The sequence below is a fragment of the Lytechinus pictus genome, chromosome 8 (genome assembly GCF_037042905.1).
Source record: "Lytechinus pictus isolate F3 Inbred chromosome 8, Lp3.0, whole genome shotgun sequence".
Lineage (NCBI taxonomy): Eukaryota > Metazoa > Echinodermata > Echinoidea > Temnopleuroida > Toxopneustidae > Lytechinus > Lytechinus pictus.
The window spans coordinates 36316988-36329265 of NC_087252.1; positions in this window are offsets into that span (position 1 = coordinate 36316988).

A 12278-nucleotide genomic window follows, 5' to 3' on the forward strand; every position below is an offset into this window, starting at 1 on the left:
GCCCGTGAAACCTAGTGCGAATCCTGTACCCAGCAACCATCATGGCATCTACTTAAGATTAAATCCTCTAATGGTTTTGCACACGTGAATCTTGAATCATCATTGTAGTGATAATTGCAATATGTCTTTTGAATCATCGGACCTTTCACACGTAAAATTCGTACCAAAATTTGAGTGAAACTTAACTGGAATTCACCTCCGGAGTAGAATTTGAATTCGTGATTGTGATTAGCGTTCGTGATTCTAGTTTGGATTCACACTTGCTAAAAATTTGTCATTATCCTCATTTTGCACTGGAATCATCGTTCAAATTACGATTTGTTTTGTACCGTGTGAAAGGGCAGTACATCAAGTGAACTAGTGTTGAGTGTCCACCGCAAGTTTATTAATTACAAAGGGGCATCTCAACCGAGATGGGTTCATTTTCTCTGCAAAACATTTTTCATATGAGTCTCCTGATTTCTTATAAATGGACATTCAAAGTAAATTTTTCACATGTGAACATATTATATAATTTGCAACATCTTTTTTTGTGTGTGTGTTATTTATGTGTTAAAGGGATGGTCCAGGCCAGCTCCAAATAATATTTAGCCTGTAGTAAATAATTACAAGAGTCATTTCAAAAAGTATTATCTCCTTACTCGACTTTGGAGATTTTAAGAGCATTTCTTGTAACGGTTATTTGGGGCAAAACGGATTAAATTTCGCGCACATGTAGCGAGATCGGTCACGTGACTGTGACGTACCATCTCCACTTTGGTTTCGCAATAATCCAGGGGCCCGTTTCTCAACACCTGGACAAGTTAGTCATATCTTTATCCACCAACCACGGAGATAGTTCCAATCTTACTAAACCTGTTTCTCGAAAGGCTTCCTAACTAGAATACCTTGATATCGATACTATCGGTATAAAGAGCAGACGAGACGTAGCCTTCAATTCAATTCAATTTATTTCACATTTGCATAAAAAGACAATACATACAATTAAAGTGATAAAAGGCATATAATACATGAGATCACACAAAATACAGAGAATACAAATGTGTGGAATTTAACAAAGGCCAAAGGCCTATCAAAGGCAAATCCCAAACGGTTGTAAGCAGGAAAAAAGTTTTATAGATAAAAACAAAACATTAAAAAAAAAGAACTAACCAAACACAAAAGGAAACGACAAAACGGCTTAAGGAACAATTCATGAGTTTACAAGAATTTTTTAATACTTTCTTTTAAAAGAGTTGAGTGTTGGACATAATTTAAGATCAATGGGTAAACTATTCCACAGAGTGGGTCCAACATATTCAATTGTAGTTCGTGAGAAATTATATTTGAAATTAGGCAAATAAAAGTTGTCAGACTGTCTAGTAATGTAATTACAGACATATTTGTTTTTCACAAATAAATCATCATAAAAAGAGGGAAGAGCATTGTGAAGAAACAAGTACATGAAATTTGCAATTTGATAGCTGTTTATATGACTGATAGTAAGTAATTTAAGTTTTTTGAACAAAGGTTGTGTACTGATTCTTGGGGAGGAATTGGTAATAACTCTTATTGCACGTTTTTGTAAAACAATTATTCGGCTTAAATGGACCATTGCACAATTACCCCAGTCCCCAGAGTATATTGCAATAATTAAAGTAGGGCAAGACAATCGATTGATATATCATTAGAAGTATGTTTAATGGAATTGAATTTTTTAATCTGTTGATTGCACCAATGGATTTAGAAACTTTACAAGATATATAATTTATGTGGTCTTTCCAAGTCAGTTTGTTGTCTATGACTACACCCAAAAATTTCGTAGAATTAACTACAGGAATTTTACTATTTTGAATAAAAATATCAAAGTTGTCAGATGAAATGTTTTTATTTTTAGGTTGAAATATTATACAACATGTCTTGTCAACATTCAATTGTAATTTATTGGCAAGAAACCACTCATTTATTTTTTTCAGTTCTAGATTTATTGTTGAGGTTAAATCATCTATATCATCCCCAGATAAAAACAAGTTTGTATCATCTGCAAAAAAAAATTATAGAGTGTAGGATATTACTAGCATGCTGTAAATCATTTATAAAAAAAAAAAAAAAAAAGTAACGGGCCTAACACAGAGCCTTGGGGCACTCCGATATTGACATGTTTCATCTCAGAAGAGACATTGTCAAAAGAAACATATTGTTTTCTGTCCTGAAGATAACTCTTAAACCAGTCAAGGGCTACTCCTCTTACACCATAATGTTGTAATTTTTTTTAATAATATTGAATGACTAATACAATCAAAGGCCTTTGATAAATCTAGGAATATACCAACTGTGAATTGTTTGTTTTCAAAGGCCTTTGCAATTGTGGAAGTGAATTCAAGTAATGCCATGTAAGAGGAGTAGCCCTGTCTAAAACCAAACTGTTTCGAATACAGAATGTTATTTTTACATAAAAAGGGCATGAAACGATTGTATATCAAACGTTCAAATATCTTAGAGAATGTTGTTAAAATGGATATCGGTCTATAATTTGAAAGCGACTGTTTACTTCCTCTTTTGTAAATAGGAAGAATTTTTGCTATTTTAAGACTACTAGGAAAACAACCAGTGTTCAATGACAGGTTAAAAATAAAACACAATGGTTTAACTATAAAGCATATACATTTTTTCAGAACCTTTGTACTTATATTATCGTATCCGACACTTTTGTTTATATTAAGTTTTGACACAATATCAAGAATTTCATATATTTGTACAGGTTTTAAAAACAGAGAGTTTACATAATTTCCTTGTAACAGATGACTGAAGTGGGTAGTACTATCAGGTAAATCGTTAGCAATGTCAGAACCTACTGATGAAAAATAGCTATTGAAAGAATCAACAATACTCTGCTTATCAGAAATCACTAGACCATTGCTTTCAATCATGTCACATTGTACTTTACCTCGGGTTCTATTGAACAATTCATTGATAACATTCCATGTTGATTTGACATCTCTTTTTACATCATCGAATTTGTTAAAATAATAATTACGTTTTCTAGTGCGTACTTCGTTTGTAACCTTGTTTCTATAATTTATATATACACTTCTTCTGTAAGGTGATGGGTTCTTGAGGTATTTACGATAAAATAAGTTTTTCTTATTGCACAATTTTCTTAATTCATTATCAAACCATGGTTTATCATTCTTTTTACGTTTGGCCTGATTTTCCATGTAAGGAAAAGATTCATTGTAAGTATCAATAAACAATTTCATAAATATATCGAAGCAAACATTTACATTGTCATTAACTAGGTTTCTCTCCCAGTTAATTTCACCAAGCTTATCACAAAAAGTAGAAAGATTCGCATCATTTATTCGTCTTTTCTTCTTTGAATTATTTTCATTGATAAATGAGATGTCAAAATTAAAATATGCATATAGTGTCAAATGATCACTTACATCAGTGACTATTATTCCAGAGCTCAAAATATTTTGTAAGTATGTTATATATTAATGTAGCTGAGAAACTGGTTATTCTTGTGGGTTTAAGTATCAGAGGTACAAAAGAGAAGGATGCCAATATATCTGTAAATTTGTTGACATCAGGAGAAATGGAGCAGTTGATCAAGTCAACATTGAAATCACCGGTAACTATACATTCTTTTAGTTCATTATTTATTCTAGACAGAGATAATTCAAAGTAATTGAGAAATTCCTGAGTAGACTGACCTGGCGGTCTATATACAATGGCAAGAATTATGGTTCGATGTCTACAATATATTTCAATAAATAAAGTTTCTATACAATTGTTAAAGATATCTAGTTCCATTCGTCGTCTGAATTTAATACCATCCTTAATAAAAAATGCAACACCTCCGCCACGTTTATCAGTCCTACCGGATTGTAAACATTATCGAGACATTCTATAGTGTTAAAAATATGCCGTTTACACAAAATACAAGTATCATTAGACATTACATACAATGTAAACAAGATAGTAAAAATACAAACAAGAAATAAGTATGTTAATACAGAGAATGTATGCACAATTCAGAAAATAGTATTAAAAAGTCAGTGTACAATTCGTAGAACTGTGGCAATTATCTTCCAGGATAAAACAATAATAATCCATCCGTGAATCATGTAAGATCATGTCAGAAGTATATCAATGGTTCAAAGAGATTTAAGGTCTTCTTCATCATGTATCACTTTGGTTACTTTGTTATTTCCTCTCAACAGTGCTATGATACGACCATCTACACTCCAAGCTGATGTGATCTTCTCATGTTCTCGCGCATGTTTCAATAGCTCCTGATTTTTAGAAGTCAGATCTTCCACAAGAATGATCTTTTTTACTTTGAGGTGACGTCTATTGGCGATGACCTTAGTCACAAACTAGCATAATTTTCAAAAAGAAAAATTATGAAAAAATTGCAAATATTGTGATGAATTGGGAAATACATCTTTTCAAAATAATAGCACATGTAAATTATGCATCATACATACTTAGACCATGAAGATTGGAGCATTCAATCGCTGAGAAAATTAAATTATGAATAAATCATTTCATGACTAGAAAATCACATGTGGACGTTGAGATGAGTACCCCCGGGACATCGAATTTTAATAGTTTGCGAAAGTAAACCATAACGGTTTTCTTTGTAAAATGATGACAATTATACGCCCTTCTACGATTCCAAACATCATCAAAATATAGTTTAACAAAAACAAAAATAAATCTTTGAAACTGAAACATACGATTTGACAAATTCTATGCATAAATTAGAGATAGAATTTATCCAAATGTTAATAGGGGTCTGAAAACGAAAAATACGAGTCCAGTTATGGATGGCCTGACGTGGTAGAATATTTATCGATTAAGTCATTTCACTATTTCAAACTGAATGGTTTTGTGGCGTTTTACCAACAGTTTTTAGTTTCTTTTTATTAGAATTATCATTGAATGCATTATCCCACTTGTTTTGTGATGTAATTTCAACCTGTATGATTGATTACGTAAGATTATTATTTTCAAATATCTAGGCACTTTTGCTTGTCATAGTCTACCCATGTGATGCCACTACGTCATTAAGAAAGAAGTTATGACAGGTTCGGAAGGGTCATAAATATTTAGTGAGGTTGTTGTACCCGATCTTGGTAAAGAGAGCTTCGTGAAACGGTTAGCGGACAAGTAGCTCACTATCTCCGAGTTAGTCAAGAAGTTAGACTTATGACGGTGTTGAGAAACGGGCCCCAGCGCGCGACATCACACAGCTACAATATGCCTATGTGTCAGGCATACGGCTGCTCGGTTCGGCCGGGAGAAAATAACAATTAAAGTGCGTTTTCTATCCCAAATCCGATCCGAGATCGAGAGAGATGTGCCCAGTGGCTTCACAATATTGGGACTGACAAGTTGGTAAGAGTTCCATATGCACCCCCCACTAAAATTGAAAATAAAAACATGGAGAAGGTTCAGAATAATATATCTAGCCCTAATATCGAACATATATGGTGGGGAAGTGGAAATACATACCAAAATATGGCTTTATTCCGTCAAATTTCGAGCGAGATCTTGTGCGTGTAATTGTCCATAGACATCGGTTTATTTAGTCAGTAAAGGGTCTGCGAGTCAAGACTAGTCAAACTATCGGGTAATAATCGTAAAAATACCCTTTCCGGTATCAGCGCTTCTCGCTAGCATAGCGGGAAAGGTCTTGACTGCATATCAAACGAGGTGAGTTCGAGTCCCAACTAAGGTAAGTAACAGGAAAAAAATGATAGAAAAATCTGAAGTGAACGAACCGAAAGTCTCAACAATCTTTTGTTATTTTTGGTGGGGGTGCATATGGAACTCTTTCCGACAAGTTTGACATCAAAACCTACAGATATAACGCGAGTAGAGTCGTTTGTGAGGACCACTTTGAACAGGATTGTTTCCTAGAAGACATCCGTGCGAAGATAATGGGGTACACTCCCCGAAAAAAATTGCTGAAGCCTGATACTATCCCTACGATCTTCGTTCATAGGAACCCCCCAATCGAAGAAAATCTAACGTTAGTGACAAAAGAAGAGAGAGGACAGATCGTGATAAGGTAAATATAAATAATCATTATTGTCGTTGTTTTTGTTGACGAAACAAAAAAAATCATCAAGTCTTGTAGTTGCACAATCAAAGCCAGTCGACGGAGACGGAGTGGGTATGCTGGCCGGCTGGGGTCGGCCAAATACATCAACAGCGCGCGTCGTACGTTGCACCACCGCAGCGCATGGCAGTGCACGTCCATGACCATGTATGTGTATACATTTAATGTAATTGTTCGCAGATTGTCATGAGGGGATTGTTTGTGGTACTTTTTTTACAATTCGTAACTATTTTGCATTCCTAATTTTCGCAGCCCCGAGTATAGCTTCGAAGTTCCCAGTCCCTTTTACCTCCCTCGGGTCAGCGAAATAAAAAATTCCGACCGTCGCCAGGGTATACTGTATTATATATCCCTTACTTAAGATTGTTGTATTGAGAGTACACAAGGATAACAAGAATAGTTTTACTACGAAAAACGTTTGCCGTGAAATAGTTCATTTTCTTTGCTGCACTAACCAGGTACGCTCGCTGAACAGACGATCTATACGGCAAGACCTATTATTTTCTCAACTTCTCAACGATTGTTCTATATCGACTTATTATAAACCGTTTCGCTGTAAAATGGTATGAGTGGAAGGGATATTAAACAAATATACAATGACCCATTCTCAGAACAGGCTAAAACTATTCGCACTCAGGAACATCACATGGTACTATTCTCCCTCGGGAGAAAAGTACTATGTGATGTTCCTTCAATGCAAATAGTTTTAGCCAGATCCTCGGAGTGTCATTGTATATTTGTATAGTATGGTACGGTCGTGCGTAACTGCGCTGGCTGCATGCATGCACCATATGCTGCAGAAACAAACGTTAAAGTATACATCCAAAGAATCAAAAGTATTTTATAATGACTTTATGTGGTCATCATTGTAAAGGGGAAGTATTACTAATCAGATATATAACTTCACTTTTCAAAATAGTGATCAGAGATTGCAGAAATCAGCTCTCAAAAATGATTTATTTTCATGCCATATTTCTGCCTTCCACCGGTCCTCTTGCGAGCTCCAGCTGAGTGACGTCACACAATGAGCAGTGAGCAGCTGAGCTGACAGCAGCCCATTGGAGACGATCTTTCCAATCAGCGTTTTTTGCTCTTAGAATTGTTTATTCCTCTTAAGATTGGTCTTGTTATATAGATAAAAGTTTGAATTTACTGAACAGTGAAAAAAAGTGCACATTTAACGTATTTTGGTGACCGATATTTAGCTTAGAATTTTTTTTTTTTTTTCAAGAAATATAGGTGAATAAACAAAGCATATTTTCACGTAGAAATCACACTTGCGTCACATTAATGTTATAGTCAATATAAAGCATAGACATTCTTCTTTATGACTGAACAAAAATTATGAAATTTCATTAAGTAGCAAAGTCAGGAATCACAAAAAAACACGGCAATATCCATCGCGAAATGACTGAAATTGCAGTTGAATTGCCGAAGCATCATTAGGAAACAGCGGCGAGCGGACTTTCTTTCATATATCTTAAAAATGCCTTCCTGTTAGGGCGATGGTCTGTGGCCAAATGCGTTGGCCATTGTTTTGTCATGTGCGAGGACCCTGGTTCGAAACTCGGATTTTTTTTTTCTGGGTATTTTTTTTTTATTCCTTCCCCGTCCCTACCCATCTTTTTTTTCTCTTTTTATTTTCTTGTGAAATTCTATTCAGACCTGTATTTATCAAATCTTGCTTCTTAATTGCTGCTTTTGATTTTCAAGTTCTTGATTAGATTATTTCTACTCTTATTTGGGATGGGAGGGGTAGAGTTAAAAGTCAAGTCCACATCAACTAAAAATTATTTGAATAGAGTGATTTCCCTTGTTGTTTTTACTCAAAACAGTCATATACACAAAACAATGATATGCAAATTAGAGTTGTCACTCACATCACATTCGTTTCTATTTTTTGTGGCATTTTGTTTTTTATTCTTTGCAGATTTGACGATAGGAAACTCTTCATCTGATCACAATAGGTTATATTTACGGAACTGTTAAAATAGTAATTATATAAATTTGAATCAAAGTTTTTATGAAATTTCCTGCAATATCTTGTTATTTTTCTTTAAATTCAAATGAATTTTTGATTGCGTGGACTTCTCCTTTACTCTTAATGTAGGGAATGCATAGCAAAATTTATCCAGAAACAAAATTGTCTTAGAATATGCAAATCAGTAATTGGACACATGTTCACTTTTCTTTCATCCAGGCCACTTCCTCACATCCACCAGGCTTTCAGTCTGATGATGAACCATCACACAACATTCACAGTGCTTCACAATAAATATTTCACTTCTGTTCATACATGCAATAAATATTGTGGAAAACAAATAAAAGGCGTACCCATATTCAAATACCGTTTAAAAGGACAAATATATTATACCTTTCGAGAAAAATCAGCACGTTAAATATCTGATAACAAAACATAATTATGGGGCACTGCAAGAAACTTATGTTCAATTGCAAATCAAGCGTAAGTCTTAAATTCAAATTCAAGCGTAATAAGGTCGAGTTGCAATCGCAATTCAACTACATGTTTAATCAAAGGACTTTCCCTTGATTTGGGACGTGTGATTGAGTATAACATTTCTCGCAAAATGCCCTAGTAACATTAAAATTGTTCTTTCGTTTTAAATTGTGTGTTATTATTTTTGACAAGCTGTATTCCTGTCTAAGTAAAATTTCTTAGTTCTCTCCAAAACTGTGCTCAAAATTGTTTCCAAGATTGATAAAGAAATTTTTTCTTTTGTATCATTATCATTCCACAACTTGCAAACCGTAGGTCCTGGAAAGAGTGAAGAAAAAAATGGCTATATCCAAATCATAGTAAAAGGACATGATGGAATCTCCCAGATTGAGGTAGCAAGCAGAGACCAGAAGTCACCAGAGTTAGCAATTGTGCAGATCTGTGTGTAGAAGAGAGAAAAAAAGAAATAGTTTAAATAATCAAATCAAAGTATGAATTTAATTATCGTGATGATTGACGTGCGGTGGCATGTAATTCCCGGTCAACAACAAATGATAGTAGGTTTAGACACCTGAAAAGATCCACTCAGAACACTGGTGCTCTACATCAAGTGATGTTTGTGTAGGCCCCACTCCACTTCACTACCGCTACACTACCGTACATGTACGCCACACCTACCCGGGTAAGTGTGTAGCGTAGTGTAGGCTGTAGCAGTACTCCAGTAGTGAAGTGGAGACTACACGAACATCACTTGAGGTACGGTGCTCTCTGAGTCTCTGTGTCATTACAAAGATTGCATTTATCTTCATTGTTGAAGGCATTACGCATACATATATGCAGCAACACTCTAATCAGAAAGAAACACCAGACTCTAATTTTGGCCCACCCAAGGGTTCATTACATGCCGCCGCGCACAGAAAATTCAAGCAATAGAAGTCGTGGACCCAAGAAGTGAGATCCCAGCACGCGCGACCCACTAGTTAGAAATCCACTGCCAAACGCGGTTCGTGGTTAGTATACTAATACTAACCTCGCAATACGTACTAGTAGTATACTAATACTAACCTCGCAATACGTGTGAGTGATTTTGGCCAGGAATCAGGGTAATCACTGCTGAAAATTTGTCTGGCTTCATGACATCGGCATCATGGTGATATAATTCTGTGTATAATAAAAACTTAAACATTCCTCTGAAACAGCAGATTTTCAGCCATGGTCCATACCACTCAGTGCTCCTAAATAATTTAATTGCCTGCCTGAGTCCTGACCAGTTTTAGAAATCTGAAGAAAAAATCTGCTGGAATTGTGCCACTCACACGTATTAAGTATACTAACCCCGCACCACGAACCGCGTTTGGCAGTGGATTTCTAACCAGTGGGTCGCGCGTGCTTAGCCTGGAGGCGTCTGGGATCTCACTTCTTGGGTCCACAACACACGACTTCTATGGCTTGATTTTTCTGTGCGTGGCGGCATGTAATGAACCCTTGCCTTGGGTGGAATTGTACAAAAACATTATTTCTAAAATAAAAACTTTTTAATTTTAATAGTAGTTATGCCAAAATGCATGATTCTAAACTTATATCAGATCTGTATCTGTCATCTGACCTGAATGCATCGTCAGAACAAGTACAGTTTCCAAACATGCTTACCTTGACTTTTGACTGGATCAAACAGCGTAGCCTGCAACATGCATCGGGAGCAAGTGAATGGGACCGTGCAGCTTGGAGTTTTTCAATAGTTAGTAGAGCAACACAACGAAGACTGTCGAGTGGACAAAATCGATCTTTCCAGTTCACAATTCAATAAAAAACGGGCAAAATAACACAGTTCTGGTTCCCTTATAGTCTGAAGTTGTCGAAAACAGAATTCGGATGTCACATTACATGAAGAAAACGGTAAATTCGGAAGATATTGAAGAGGTCAGTAAGGTGATTCAGTGTATTATGCACAGAGGGATGATGAGCTCGATTATTGTGTGACGTCATTATTCTCGACTGTTTTCACTGCGTGAACTGTCGGTCTGGGGGGCGGCTGGGGGGCTTAGAATGGTCTCTAATAATTTCATTTCTTGCATTTCCACGACATCGATAAGACTTTTTAGTGACATATTTGTGTATAAAAAGACAAGACCTTTCCATTCATATATAATTTGTCTATAATCATCACTTTCGTGAATTTTCTTTGTGTGTATACTTTAACAACGTACTGTAATCAGCCGATGTCCTCGGTGGTTACCAGTGAGCATGAGAACGGCTTTCTGACACCCGGGGGGGTCAAATATATTGTTGTACAAACGCGTGACCAGAAATACTAGTTTAAAGGGGTGTTTTTTTTTTTCAGTTTTGGAAGCGGTCCGCGCGTGGACACGTTAAGGGTATCAAAAACACCGGTTTTCAAGAAAAAGGGTGGTTTTGAAAGACTGGTCAATGCTGGTCAATCGCGGGGTCAAACGTATTAAAGGACAAGTCCACCCTAACAAAAAGTTTATTTGAATAAAAAGATAAAAATCAAACAAGCATAGCACTGAAAATTTTATCAAAATCGGATGTAAAATATATAAGCTGTGACATTTTAAAGTTTCGCTTAATTGCACAACACAGTTATATGCACATCCTTGCTGGTATGCAAATGAGGAGACTATGACGTCATCCACTCACTATTTCTTTTGTATTTTACTTATATGAAATATAAAATATTCTAATTTTCTCCTCACTGTCAAGTGATACAACAATCAATTCCTCCCTGAACATGTGGAATTAGGATTGTTTAATACTATATGGTTCAGTCAAGTTGGTCCTTATTGTCAAATCTGTAAAAAATGAAATAGTGTATAATTCAAACAATAAAAAGAAATAGTGAGTGGGTACATCATCGACTAGTCTGGTCTGTTAGCGGAATTATGTGGACACGGTGGACAAAAGCATGATTTTTTCTCCAGACCTTTGTTTATGTATGAGAATTAAAAATGGGGTATGCTCCAAAAAATCTGGCTGCAGGAACAGTGAAAAAATGGGTGAAAATGTCAGAATTTATGAGTTTAGATTGGTCTGATATATAGACTAGCGCTAGTGCAAAACTCAATAGCAGTGCATTATTTTGCATTGGTTTAGTTCTTGAATTCAGACCCTTTTTGAACAGATATTCTGTTTGTCCTCACATCTCAATGCACTAAATATCTGAATGCAGATGCTAAACAAGCCGAAGGGTGGTGATGGAGGGGGTTGAATGTTGGTGTGTATGTACATATTTTGGTCTTGGGGTAAAGATGTGCAAGACACATTTTTTTGCATGTGTTGGAAATTGTGTTGCCATGGTAACAGTGTATTATGGCAAAAATAAGGTACAAATCTTGCAGTTAGAACTACTTCCTCTGTTGTCACCCGATTCTCATGAAATTTGGCACATTCATTGGTCTTGAGGTGTAGATGTCTAAGACACATTTTGTGTGTCTTTCAAAAATCTTGTTACCATGGTAACAACATATTATTTGGTGAAAATTGGGGAAAAATTACAATTCAAACTGCTTCATCAGTTTTAAATCAATTCTCATGAAATTTGACACACACATTGGTATTAGAGTAAAGATGTACAAGGCACTTTTTGTATGTGTTTCATAAATTGTGTTGCCATGGTAACAACATATTATATGGCAAAATTTAGGTAAAAACCTTGCAATTTGAACAACTTCATCAGTTTTGAACCATTTC